Source organism: Equus caballus, chromosome 24 (genome assembly GCF_041296265.1).
Source record: "Equus caballus isolate H_3958 breed thoroughbred chromosome 24, TB-T2T, whole genome shotgun sequence".
In the NCBI taxonomy this organism is placed as follows: domain Eukaryota; kingdom Metazoa; phylum Chordata; class Mammalia; order Perissodactyla; family Equidae; genus Equus; species Equus caballus.
In genome coordinates this window covers 35195653-35209406 of record NC_091707.1, presented here as the reverse complement: position 1 = coordinate 35209406, position 13754 = coordinate 35195653, and the positions used below count along the sequence as shown (strand labels likewise).

Here is a 13754-nt window from a genome sequence, read left to right as displayed (position 1 = left end):
TCATCAACTCAAAAGCTGAGGTTCAAGAGCATGAGAAGGCAAGCCACAGACTGGGAGAAAATAGTTGCAAAATACAGATGTGACAAAGGACCATTATCCGAAGTACACAAAGAACTCTTAAAACTCAACGTTAAGAAAATGAACAATCCGATGAAAAAATGGGTCAAAGACCTGAACAGACACCTCACCAGAGAGGATATACAGATGGCAAATAAGCATATGAAGAGATGCTCCATGTCACATGTCATCAGGGAATTGCAAATTAACACAACAGTGAAATACTAATACACACTTATTACAAAGACCAAACTGCAGAACACTGACAACACTAAATGCTGGCGAGCATGTGGAGCAACAGGAACTCTTATTCATTGCTGGTGGGAATGCAAAATGGGGCAGCCGCTTTGGAAGACAGTTTGGTGGTTTCTTACAAAACTAAACATACTCTTCCCATATGATCCAGCAATTGCATTTAGCATTTACCCAAAGGAGTTGAAACTTACGTCCACACAAAAACCTGCACACAGATGTCCATAGCAGCTTTATTCCTAACTGTCAAAACGTGGAAGCAACCAAGTAGGTGAATAGATAAACTGTGGTATATCCAGATAATGGAATATTATTCAACCCTCAAAAGAAATGAGCTATCAAGCCATGAAAAGATATGGAGGAATCTTAAATGCATGTTACTAAGTGCAAAAGCCAATCTGAAAAGGCTACATACGGTATGATTCTAACTATATGGCATTCTGGAACAGGCAAAACCAGGGAGACAGTAAAAAGATGAGTGGCTGCCAAGGGTTGGGTCGGGGAAAGGATAAAGAGGTGGAGAACAGAGAATGTTCAGCGCAGTGAATCTATTCTGTAGGGATCTGTAATGGTGGATATATGTCATGATACATTTGTCCAAATCCGTAGAATGCATCAACACTAAGAGTGAACCTTATTGTAAACTGTGGACTTTGGGTGATAATGATGTGTCAACATAAGTTCATTGATTGTACAGATGTACCGTTCTGGTGGGGATGTTGCTGGTGGGGGAGGCTGTGTGTGAGTCAGGGCAGAGGGTATGTAGGAACTCTGTGTACTTTCTACTCAGTTTTACTGTGGACCTAAAAATGCTCTAAAAATTAAAGTCCATTAAAAAAGAAAGAAAGAAAAGAAATCCTCATCTTTCTCCCTGGGCTCTCTTCTCCTCTCTCCCATCTGCATCCTTTCCTTCTGCTGTCCAAGTGTTTTCTGACTTCCTGACAGGGGATGTGTTTGCTCGACATGTCTATCTGCCTGTCCTTTTCTTCTGTGATTTGGCTGGATCCTTCGTTAAAGGTTTCCCAGCTCAGGGGCCGGCCTGGCTGGGAGCTTCTTCATCTCTGTGGTTCCTCTGCCAACCTTGCGGGCCCCACCCCAGCTTCCTCCCAGGCCACTGACCTTCTAGAAGGAATTTCACCAACAAATGACAGCTACGATCTGCTCTGTAAGCTCTGTCCTGGTATAAATGTGTACCCTGACCCCCAGCCGAGGAGAAGGAAATTCAAGATTGGAGAGAGGAGAAGAAAATCCTGGATAACTCATTAGCAGCACCTCCAACCAAGCTTAATGTCACCTTCTTTGGTGTCAGACAGAAGCAGGAGGAAAACATCTTCCCTCTCTGTCCTCCAGGGACAGACTTGAGGGGACCCCACAGACTGTGAGCCCCACTTCCATTTCTCAGGCCTTGATTAAGCTCCAAAAAGATTAGGCCAGCTCCACCCCCATCGACAGGACAAAATAAAATCCATACTAAGCCACAAAATAAATGTGAGGAAGCCCTTCAACATTTTGCATTTTCCTATGATGACTACTTTGAAGCTTTCTATTTTTTTAAACACCAAATATGACACTCTTAAAGGTTTTTCTCCTTCTTCGCTGGTTCCCTAAGTGTGGGTTTGGTCTGCATGCTGCTCTTATCTGTAATCAGCCTAGCTGAACTTCCCTGTCCACACCAGGCCTGCCCTGAGCTGAGGCTGCAGAGGGTGGTTCCAGGGCCGGGCTCGAGGACCTCAGAGGTCCTTTCATGAGAACAGGCCTGGTGGGCAGAGGGGAGGGTCGCATCCTCAAGCTCTTGCTTCATACCTCCAGGGCACACCAGCACCGGGCTGCCGGGGGATGAGATATATGATAAATAGGGCGCAGGGAGGGCAGCGTCCTGGATGGGCGTTTGTAGGGGGGCTTTCTCCTTGGCTAGGGGAGCTCGGCTTAGAAAACCAAACTTGAATCGAATCAACTGAGAGCTGCTGAGGTCCGTACTGTAGGCAAAAAACTGGTCAGGCTGGAGTGGGAGGCCAGGTCTGGGGTCTTATCATGCCTAAGGGAAATGGCCTCGGGCTCTTCTGACCTTGGGTGGCTCAGAGGGTGGAAAGGAATGGTCCTGTGCCCGCTGTGGTGCTCCCATCAGCTCAGGGACATCCCCTCCTGTAAGTGTTGGAGGATCGCCCCCTGCATTACAAACGGGCAGACCGAACGAAGCCGAGCCAAGGTCACACATACGGAGATAGAAGAGCAGGTCTCTAACGGGGTCAGTATTGAGATTTTGCCTCCCGGTGCCCCCAGAGTCCAGAGCCTGGGGCTCCTCATTTGCAAATTTGATCATCACCTGACTCCTTCTGAGGCTGGAGAGGAAGGTGAGCGGCCTACAGGCGTTTGTGTCATAACTGCAGATTTAGCCCTACTGTGTGCTGGGTACCCAGGTAAATGCTTCAAATATATCATCTCTTCCACACAGCATCCCTGCAATGTGGGCAATATGGGCCCCATTTTTCAGATGAACTCAGAAAGGGAAAGGGACTTGCCCAAGGTGACACAGAAAGCATGTGGAGGGGCCCTCCGGCCCACTGGAAGGGCAGCTCCATGAGTGCAGAGCCCTTCTGGCTTCCAGGTACAAGCCCAGGTCACAGGAGCTAGTATCGTGGGCAAGCAATAAATGTCTGGTAAAAGAAGGAATAAATCAATGATCAGTTAACTCCTTCTGGCCCCAAATCTGTGTTTTTTCCTGGTTTCCACCTAGTCCGGGGAGCTGGGAGCTGGGACCTAGAAGCAGAAGCCCTGGGTCTTCCTGGTGGGAACGGCTCTCAGACCAGTGCTGATGAAGCATCCTGGGTGAGGGGCAGCCCCAGAGCCAGGGCCTCCTGACTTTGCCTACTCAGGGGCCCCTGCCTTCACCCTCACCCTGCACAGCTGCTCCTGGTGGCCACGTGCAGTCCCAGAGGACACTGAAAGGAGTTCACCACAGAATAAACATATGAGCTGTGCATCCAGTGATTCAGAAGATCCTGCTGTGCTGGCCTGCCTCTCCCCACAGCCACGCTGTTGCCACAGCAACTGGCCTCACCAAACCCAGCTAGCCAAGGGCATCGGAATTAACCCCTTCCTGGCGCAGTGGGGCCCTCAGTGACACCCAGCTCCCCTGCCACGTGACCCGGATGCCCATAATGCGGATGCCCAGGAGCCCCCAGAAGAGGCAGGGAGGTGCTATGGGCACAAGTGCAGGCTTCAGGGGTCAGCGGGCCTGGGTTGAATCTTTGGGTCAGTTGTGTGAATTTGAACTCTCCAGTAAACCTTTTAGCCTCAGCTGGCTCTCCTGCAAAATGGATGTAATGGTGTGTGCGCTCACTGCGCTGCTGTAAGGGTCCGATGAGGAAGGCACGGTACAGCCTGGCAGGATTCTTGGCACAGGGTGTGCTACAGTTAATGCCGGTCACAGAGAGAGCTGCTCCGTGCACAGATCCAGTCCGCTCCTGTTTCTGCAGGGCCCTAGGGCATGTCAGGGGGAGGGCACAGCCGCAGACACACAGAGCAGTGATTCATCTGGAAAAAAGGAAGCCCAGAGCCACTCAAACTGTACCAAGCCTGGAGGTTGCCCTGGGAGATCCCATCAAACAGCCCATTCATTCCACCTTGAACTCAAACCTCTCCAGGACTCCCAGACTAGAAACCAAGACAGACAGAAGGAAACTGATGGAGAAGGGGCCCGGTCTGTGTGCACAGAGAGTGATCCGTGTGGGGCGAGGGGAGAAGGCGGGGCTGGGCCTGGATGCTCTGGAAGTCAACTTGGCAGCCTGTAGGTATGGGGCCGCCTGCTGTCAACTCCAATTGAGCAAAAAGGCCCCTAGGGGAAGTGACAGCAGAGAGTGGAGCAGACGAGGCAGTATTAATGGCCAACGTTTATTGAGGGTCAGCCCAGGGCCAGAGTGATAAACGCAAATAAAGCCATATTCCCCCCACCCACTGCTTAAAGCATTTTGATGGCTCCTCCCTGCTGTTATCACCAGGGCCAAACCCTCAATATGACCTACAGCGCCGCCCCCCGCCCCCCCAAGTCCTGGCCACCTCTTAGTTCACTTTGCCTTTGGCCGCTGTCCCCCAACGCTCAGGCATTCTGTGGTTTTTATTTTTATTTTCAAATGAATTGTGCAAAAGCCTCAGGGTTTTTACACATGCGGGTGCCTCTACCTGCAATACTCATTTGCTATCTTTCCCCAGGCCATTTTCTGTATTTTATCCCTTGTGAAATGTACACTTTCAAAAACCCAACTTTTTACTCTGAAATAATCAGACTACATAAAAGTTGCAAAAAGAAAAAAGGTGCAAATAATTCCCATATTCCAAATAATCCCAAATGTTAGCGTTTTACCATGTTTCTTTTGTGCTGGTGTGCTGGATACTAGAGCCATTTGTGTGTCTCTCTTCTCAACTCCCTATTCAGGGACTTTATGCTCTAGCTTGAACGTGGCCATGCAGGCACAGTGTTTACACCACAGAAATTGGTAATCAGGGCTTTTTTTCCCCTAGAAAATGCTGTTAAACAGTTATCACCATGCCGCCATTTTATCAATCCTTTTTCTGTTTCTTTATGTACATATGTGTGTGCACACTTTTTTTTTTCCTGGACTGTTTGAAAGTAGGTGACCGACATGTCCCTTTATCCCTAAATACTTCCGTGTGTATTTCTTAAAACGGACACTCTCTTATAATAACCACAGTACACTTATCAAAATCAGAAAATTAGTATGGCTACAGCTCTATTGTCTGATCTACACACATTATTCCAACATCCCCCGTTGTCCTACTAATGTCCTTTATTGCACAAGAAGATAAATTTTCTGCTGTCTGTACTATTTAAATATCTTGCTCCTTATCACCCACTAGCTGTAGCATCCATTTATGATTTTTGCCTAAAACAATTAATATTAGGGTGATTGACAAAGGATTTTTTAATTCCATCCTTTTTCCTACATTTGTTCCTTAGCATTCTTTGTTAAGAAAGAGCATTCATGGGCCAGCCCCGTGGCTGAGTGGTTAAGTTCATGCGCTCTGCTTCGGTGTCCCAGGGTTTCGCTGGTTCGGATCCTGGGCGCAGACATGACACCGCTCATCAGGCCATGCTGAGGTGGTGTCCCACATGCCACAACTAGAAGGACCCACAACTGAAAATATGCAACTATGTACTGGGGGGATTTGGGAAAGAAAAAGCAGAAAAAAAAAAAAAAGAGCATTCCTTTCTTCCCCATTCATTTCTTTATTCAGTTATTTATTTATATCAGGATGGACTCGTGGATTCTTATTTTATTCTTTGGGTTATAATCTATCTCATTATTTATTTCAGTGCTCAATTTTTGCCAGGTTTGTCCAGTAGAAATCCCTTTAAGCTGGCTCCCATTCCTACTGACACATCCCCATTATTATTTTTTTTTCAGCACATCACTTTCTGGCACAACAAGATGTTCCAGGGTCTTGCACTTTCTCCGAGCCAGCCCTGGAATTGGCTGTTTCCCAAAGTGCCCTGGTTCCTTTTAGTGGAGAATGGTATTTAGAAACCAAGATCTGGGAAGTGGGGTACTCTGTGCTTCTGGGGAAGATGCATCTTTTAAATCTCTGACAACAGGATGCATTTTATAGACTGTGGTGTCAACAGTCCCCTGATGTGGCATCTGGCTCTTTTCCTTCTAGCCACTTTTTCACTCAACTCAAAGCTGAGTCCAGCAGCCAGCTCTCCGCCAGGACCCCTCCCACCCCTCCTGTCCCTTCCTCTGCCGGGTCCACTCGTCCTCTTGTCCTGTGTCCCCTTTCCACTGAACCGGAGCCTGGGACCCTATCTGCTGCCGACTCAGGGTTTTCCACGAGGCACGCTTGCTGCAGGGCAAGGTGGCTTTCCCTTAGATTTTACCGCATCCTGATCTCTGCCATTACAGACCCTTCTTTGTTTTAAACTGAGTGGGAGATAGGAAACTCCTCTGGGGCTGAATAAAGTCTAAAAGAGTTCTTTCAGGAAGCACAAAATAACATTTCTAAGGGTGAGAAGGCTCTGTGTCGCAGTTAATGGGCAGAGTTTTTCTTTCTGAGTGTTATCTAAAATAATAGTGTCAACAATCGTGTTTTAGATTCAATGAAATAGATCACACCTAGTTATCCTTCAAAACGGAGCCCACACGACTTCCTCACAAGTACTTTCCTCTGTAACACTCAACGCAGTTGGTCGCATAGATATTGTGGTCACTATTGGTTGATATCACTCTGAAGGCCCCATGAGCACATGCTGCTGTCTCTCTCTCGTGTATTCATTGCTGTGTCATCGATGTCTGGCACATAGTAGGTGCTCAGGAAAAATGTGTTGAATGAGTGGCTGAATTAATTTAATCTTCTCAGCAAGACTGCAAAGCAGAGATGACTCTCCCTACTTTACAGATGGGGAAACTGAGGCTCTAAGAGTCAAGGTTTGTTCAATGTTGTTTTTAACAGTAAGTAGTGGAATGGGGATTCAAACCTGAATCTCCTGGAATCCAACATCTGTATAAAGCGTTTCAAAAGAAGAAATGGTTTTAGTGGAGAACTGAATTGAGTTTTTATTCTCGGGATGAGTTTGGTCCCTGAAGGAGTTTCTGAATTCTTAGAAATTGGGGCAGCACAAATACGTTCCAAAAGAGGGCACAGAACAGGGGCGGATGCTGCAGAACTGGCCTCCAGGGGCCCTCTGGGCCGTCACAGCCACTCTTCATCATATTCCCTCGGGGTCAGCCTAGGTTGGCCTGCCCCGTTAAGGAAGGGCCAGGCAGAGGTTATGGGTCAGGGCTTGACCCCAGGCATGGGCCCTGCCCCCCAGCTCTGTCTGACTAGCCCTGGGCCCCACCATGGTGCCTTCTACGGCATAAAGGGCTTCACCATCCCACCTTCACTGCCCCTACACATGCCCCGCAGCTGCACGGAACCTCCTAGGGCACCGATTCTCAGTGGATGTGCATCCTCACCAGAGGGTGACGCCCTCACTTTCTCCATCTGTACAATGGGGGGCTTGGACTTGGTGATGTCACAGGTTTCTCCAACTCTCCTAGTAGAGGTTTGATGACCAGCGGCCACCTGCCCTGCTGACCCTGCCCCCAACCTCAGGGCTTTCCTGCCCGCTTCCCAGGGGAAACACTGCTTCCTAATGCTTCCCTTTGAACTGGCAGTGTCAAAACACAACCCTCATTGACATTTCAAAGGCCCTGATGGTCTAATCCAGATCAGACATAGGGTCCACCTGGTCTCTGAAAGTCCACGTTGCGGCCAGGCAGCTGAGCTGGCCTTTCATGAGACGAGGAAAGCACCTTTGAGATGATTTCAGAGGGACTAAAAGACATTTCCACCTCTAAACAGATTTCTGTCCTAGAAATAGCACAGATTATAATAACTGTTCACACTTACATACATTAGGTGCCAGATACTCACTTAATTATCACGGCAACTCTGCAAGGTGGATGCTATTACTTCCCCATTCCACAGATGACACTGAGGCTCAAGCAGGTTAAGGACTTGCCCAAGGTCAAGATCAGGAATTTGAACTTCTTGAGCGCAGGTTCATAACCACTGCACTTACTATCTGAAATTCCACTCCTGGCCATCCATCCTTGCTTCTGGAATGCAGACACCTCGGGGGATAGCCTTGGAACCCCACACCTCAGCATGCAGGTGGGTGGGGCCAGCCGGGCTGCAGACCCACTTGGACGCTTTTAGGGACTCAGGCCCTACCCAAACCTGCTGAGTCTGAATCTTGGGCAAAAGGTGGGGAGGGGTGGAGCCGGAGGGGTGTCCAAAGGGCTATTCTCCAACGGCGATGGTTCCCTGGCAGGCCCTGTGCAGGGAACTGGGACACCATGGTGATCCGACAGGGACAGCCCCCTGTGGGAGGAGTGGGTGAGGTGGGATGGGATGGGGGCTTCCAGCAATGAAGCAATGACCATGGCCACTTGGAAGTGTGTCTCAGCCAGGGCCCAGCTTGTCCTCTGGGGCGTATCTGTGGTCTGTGATTAGAGGGTATCTCGCTGGTAAGCAGACGGTTAGAAGAGTCAGCAAGAAGAGATCCTGCGAAGTAAAGCTTTCATTAGTCCCCACGCCTGGGGGAGGAGAGATGGGGCGGGGGTGTCCATGGTGGGCAGAATCCGGCCCTGGGCAGGGAGGGGTTAACTCCAGCTTGGCCAGTGGCCAGCTGGATGGCTCCAGGGGCAGTCCTGGGCAACCTCTGGCCAGCACCACCTCTGGCCTGCACCCTCCCCTCTTCTCTGCCCCAGCCTTGAGCTCACGGACAGACCAGACACACAGCTACCAGATCCTCACAGGTGAGAGGGGCTGCAGGTGACAAGAAAACACCTCCCAGTGCTCAGACAGGCCTGGGGTCCCAGGTGGGATGAAATGGCAAGGGCAGTACTCCAGCCTGCTCTTCCTGGGGGGTCAAGGCCCTTGTTTCCGGTGTGGGGGGGAGTGGGCTCAAGTGCCAGGAATGGCGAGGCTGATGTGCTCATTAAAGACGGCTTTGGGGGGCCGGCCCGGTGGCGCAGCGGTTAAGTTCTCACGTTCCGCTTCTCGGTGGCCCGGGGTTCGCTGGTTCGGATCCCGGGTGCGGACATGGCACTGCTTGGCAGCCATGCTGTGGTAGGCGTCCCACGTATAAACTAGAGGAAGATGGGCACGGATGTTAGCTCAGAGCCAGGCTTCCTCAGCAAAAAGAGGAGGACTGGCAGTAGTTAGCTGAGGGCTAATCTTCCTCCAAAACAAACAAACAAACAAAAAAAATAAATAAAGACGGCTTTGGGGCCAGCCCCAGTGGCCTAGTGGTTAAGTTCAGTGCACTCTGCTTCAGCGACCTGGGTTTGGTTCCTGGGCGCGGACCTACTCCGCTCTGTTAGCGGCCCTGCTGTGCTGGTGGCCCACATACTAAAAATAGAGGAAGACTGGCATGGATGTTAGCTCAGGACGAATCTTCCTGAGCAAAAGAAAAAAAAAGATGACTTTAAAATGAACTCCTGGCCAGAGGGCCTGGTACACCATGCACCCTGCTTAGGACACACAAATACGGCTTAAATAGAGCTTAAATATACTGCCACCTGATGAAGCTGCCACCAGGCCTGTGCCCACAGGCCCTGCGTTCTGGAGGCTGTACCTTCGGTGCCTGTGAGCACACCCAAGCCATGCTCGCATTTGCATTTGTATGCACACGTGTGGGCACGCACACACACACACACACACGCATAACTGAGCCACTAACCCACCCAGCTTTCCACAGCAGGCACCCACAGGCGATAGAATGCGGTCATCTCTTATTGGGGTAGAGACACCAATTGTGGGAAGAGAAATGCCTGCAGAGAGGTGCTTTCCTTTCCCCCCACTGCCTCTCCACACACCCCTCACCCCACTCTGAAGTCACTCCTATAGGGAGTGTGGCAGCTGGAGAGGTGAGTGTGTGCTGGGAGGCAGGGCTGGCTCTGAGCAGGAAAAGATTAACCCGACTGGGTCTGGGTCTCCAGTATCAGAGCCACGTGTCCCCCCCACGCCCACCCCCACACAGACTTACACACAGTTCCCCTCCCTGGAAGGAGGGCCGGGGCACCCAAGGCCAAAGCTGAGTGATGACAACACAATCATGGGTTTGCCTTTGAAATCTCCATCCCTTGCATGGCTGCATCCTAAGGAAATCGATGGGGGAGGGGAGGGGAGGAGGAGGAGGAGGAGAGGGTAGCGGGAGACAGGGTCGGGTGGCTGGATTGGACGCAGCGACTGTGGGAGTCCAGGCCTCGGCTCAGTCTTCAGGCAGGACGGGGGTGTCAGGACTGGGTAAGGGGGAGGTTCAAATCCAGGCCTCCAGCCACATCTGACCCAAAGGGGCACCCCCTCTGGGCTCCCTCCTCTCCATATATCACTCTAGGACCAATACTCCTTGTTCCTATCCTATTTGGGGTCAGGGACCTGTCTAGGAATAGGTAAAAGCTGCGGACCCCATCCCAGGAAGATTGTCCTCTACAGTCTTTAGCTACTGTCACCCAGGCTCAGGTGTGGACCCCTCCAAGGGTCCTTCATTAGGAACCTCACCCCGAATGGTGAAGCAGTGTCTCCCAAGAGTCGGTGAGGATGCTTGGGGGGAAATGCAGATTCCCAGGCCCCACCTCCGCCATCCTGGAGCAGACTCTCTGGAGGATGGGTGTGGACCTGCACAGCAGCCACATTTGGGGAACTCCTGGAGGGTAGTTGTGGAGGGCGTGGGGCTGAAGGGCACTAGATGAAAAAGCAGACTTCTGGGCTCTACCCCCAGACATTCTGATTTGGCAAAGTCGGAATGGGGCTCAGGAATCTGCATTTTAGTCAAGCAGCCCACTGGTTTTGATGCAGAGACCTTGGGGAGAGGAGAGAGGGTTGTGAGAGTTATCAGGCTGGGCGGGGGCACAGGAGGCCTGTTGATGGATTCACATGTTGCTCCAGAAAACTGTTCCAGCAACACACGTGCCAGGCCTGTACCTGGCCCTCCCTCCCCAGGGCTCCAGGTGAAAAGCCCTGAGCAGGGCTGCTACAGGAGCCCTTCTCCAGAAGGCGGGCAGCCAGGTCTGAGCCCCGGTGCTGTACTCACCGACTGCGGGGCCACAGCATCTCTGCCTGTGAAATGAGGGGCCTTTCCAACTCCAACAGTCTGTGACCATGCAGCGGTGGCCCTGGACACAGGTCAGGGTGGCACACAGCCTGGCATGCAGCCAGGTCTCCTCAGCAGCATGCTGCCCTGACCAGAAAAGGCTCTGGGGCCGAGAGGCTGTCCATGCCAGCGCCTCCTCCACACCAGCAACCCCATGGACCTTGAGGTGTGCGGCTGGCAGAGCCACCCCTAACGTTGAGTTGTCCTCATCACCTGAGGTAGCCAGGACCCTCTAGGCAGGATGGGAGTTTGGCTGGGATGTTTGCTGGTGAGTGTGTGTGTGTTAGGGATGGTTGGAGGCTGAGGTGTGAATGTAACCGAACTCAATGGGTTCACCTCTCTAAGCACAGCCAAGGCAGAAGTGGGTGGAGAAAAGCTTTATTGCCTGCACAGGCAATGGAGAACACCTGGGATGTTTCCCCAACGCAATGTCTCTCCCGGCTCAGTGCCCACAGAGACTTCATCCACAACAGAGCAGAGGATAACAGGTCTATTGGTAACAGCTGTGTAACAACTGTGCTCGCTCAGGGCGTGTGGGTAGCAGGTAAACATGCCACTGTGTACACCCCCTGATCTGAAAATGAGGGCTGGGACCCTCCCAGAGGAGGAGAATTTAAGATGCTAATGAGCTTAAGGTAACTTTAGGACGCTTGGCGCTGGAACATTTTGCAGGGGTCTTGCTGCAAGCGAGTGTGTTAATTTCTCTGCAAGATAGCAACATCTGCAAAACGGGGACATCAGTTTCTGCAAAACAGCACATATAGTTTCTTCTTGTTCTGGAAAACATTTGACAGGCCGTGTTAGTCCTGGATAAAATCCTCAGTAACCCTTTCTTTGCCTGGTTCCCTGGTCACATGAAAGTCAGGACGTGTGGGAATGTCAGACCCCCTGCAGCTTAGACCAGGCTGACCCTGTGCTCCTGCCACCTGAGGGGTAAGTGTTGCCAGGGCCGAGTGGATGTGCCTGGGGTGGGTCCTGCATGGGTGTGGCACGCAGAGCAGTGGGGCCTTGGGGCCTCTCCACCAAGGCTCTGGAGTAAGATGCCTGGGAGCTCGGGGACCACATGGGGACCTTCCCCAGCCTCGCCTCTTTTTCTCTGGACTGATCAAGCCCTAAGTGGCTGCCAGCAGCCACTGCGTGCTCCCAGCACATTCTTCTCTGCTTGCTCCTCTCTCCACTCCCCTCCCTCCTCCAATCTTCTGATTTGGAAGGACAGTTGTAGGCAGTCAACTGCACCCCCTTCCCTTGCATCCAGCTTCCAAAATCCTGAGGAAGCCAAGCTGGTGGAAGGATGGAGAGGGAACCCAACCAAACATCCTTCTTTCTCCATCTTCCCAAAGCTCTCCTCAGCACCACTATTGAACCCCTGTTCTGTATAAGAAACCCACAATGACAGTCCTGGCAGAGGGAAGGGCTGGCATTTAAAGTTCATTCAGTCATTTCATTAACATATTTATTGAGCACCTGCTATGTACCAGGCGCTGGGGAGACAGTGAACAAATGAGATAACGTCTTTGCTCTCACAGAGGCACTGACTATAGAAAACAGGAGGCCCTCCTTGGGGGCCTTTGTGTGTTTCTGCCTCGGTTGGTTGGTGGTGAACAGTTGTCCGTGGTCCCACCGCTTGAGACTGAGGAACAGAGGGAGGATTCAGTGCCGCTCACTGAACGTGTGTTTCTTATGGAGCCCGTTCTTGGCTGGGCCTCGTCCTCCACCTGTCCCAGAGCCTCTGGGCTTTTCTCCTGGGCAGCTGTCCCTCCCGGCCCCCTCCCTTCCATGGTGCCTTCCTTCCTCTCTTCCCTACCTTTGGGCACTGGCCACGGTTCTCAGTCCTGGAGGCCATCAGCAGCCCTGGAAAACCCTTCACAAGGCACCAGCCCCATCGGGATGGTCAGAGTCTGCAGGTGTGGGGGTGGGCTCCTGGCCTTTGGATATTTCTGAGCTCTCCAGGTCTTTCTGAGGCAATTCCAGGTTGAGATCTTGGCTCCAAGGGCTTACAGGGAAGGCCCAGCTTTGACCTGGAGCTCTGACCATAGCGGGGTGGGCCTTGGGGTTTCTGCAGAAGACTGTTGCTCCTCAGTCTTCTGAGCCCAGCAGATCCAGAGGTGGACGCTCAGTTGTGGGGCTGATATCCACTGAGAGGGAGGGCGGTGAGAGGTGGGGACCTTCTGCCTCCTTCCCAGGCTACTCTCAGGTCTTTTGTCCCCCGAAGTCTACAGAGGGTGCCTGAGGCGGAGCCAAATTCTCTGAGGTCAAGGAGGAGAAGATGGAGGAGAAAAGGAATGGGGCAGCTCTATCTTCTTTCTCTTTCTCTCTCAAATCCTGCTCATCTTTCAAAGAACAGTTCAAATTTCACCTCCCCCAGGAAGCCTTCCCTGATTGCTCACATGAAAACCAACCAAACCTCATAGGACTTCCTTTGGATTTACTCTGTACACTTGACTCATCAAACTTAGATTTGAAAATGACCTTGAAGTTGGCCCACTCTCCTCTACTTCAGGCAGGCCCACGTGTATATCTCATACATGTGCACACCTTGCCCTGAGGCTGGAGCCCCAAATACCTGGGGCCACCGCTGGTATCGGAGTGCAGTTCCTTTGGTCACATCATTCCTAAGGGAGTGGGACAGGGCCTGGAGCTCCTGGAGGCCTGGGAACATGGCTCTCTCTGGGCCCCTCTGACCCCAGCCCAGTGCCAGGGCTCTGGCTGCTAAAGACTTGTACCTGGGCAGCCCAGTGAAGCCTTGCCCCATCCGTCCCTCAGAGGGACTGGCCGTTTCAACCAGGAA

The 13754-nt window shown here is 51.7% G+C and overlaps 1 long non-coding RNA gene across 2 annotated transcripts in view; it reads left to right on the top strand.

The window, feature by feature from the left end:
• The window catches only part of LOC111770358 (uncharacterized), a 43773-nt gene that overhangs the window by 22790 nt on the left and 7229 nt on the right, over positions 1–13754 (top strand). Inside the window, exon 1 of one of the 2 annotated variants that reach the window (XR_011432254.1) lies at positions 8528–8627. The exons of the other annotated variant lie outside the window; for it this stretch is intronic. This is a non-coding gene — a long non-coding RNA (uncharacterized lncRNA). Of the gene's footprint in view, positions 1–8527; positions 8628–13754 lie in introns of those variants that run through there. 2 annotated transcript variants of the gene reach the window in all.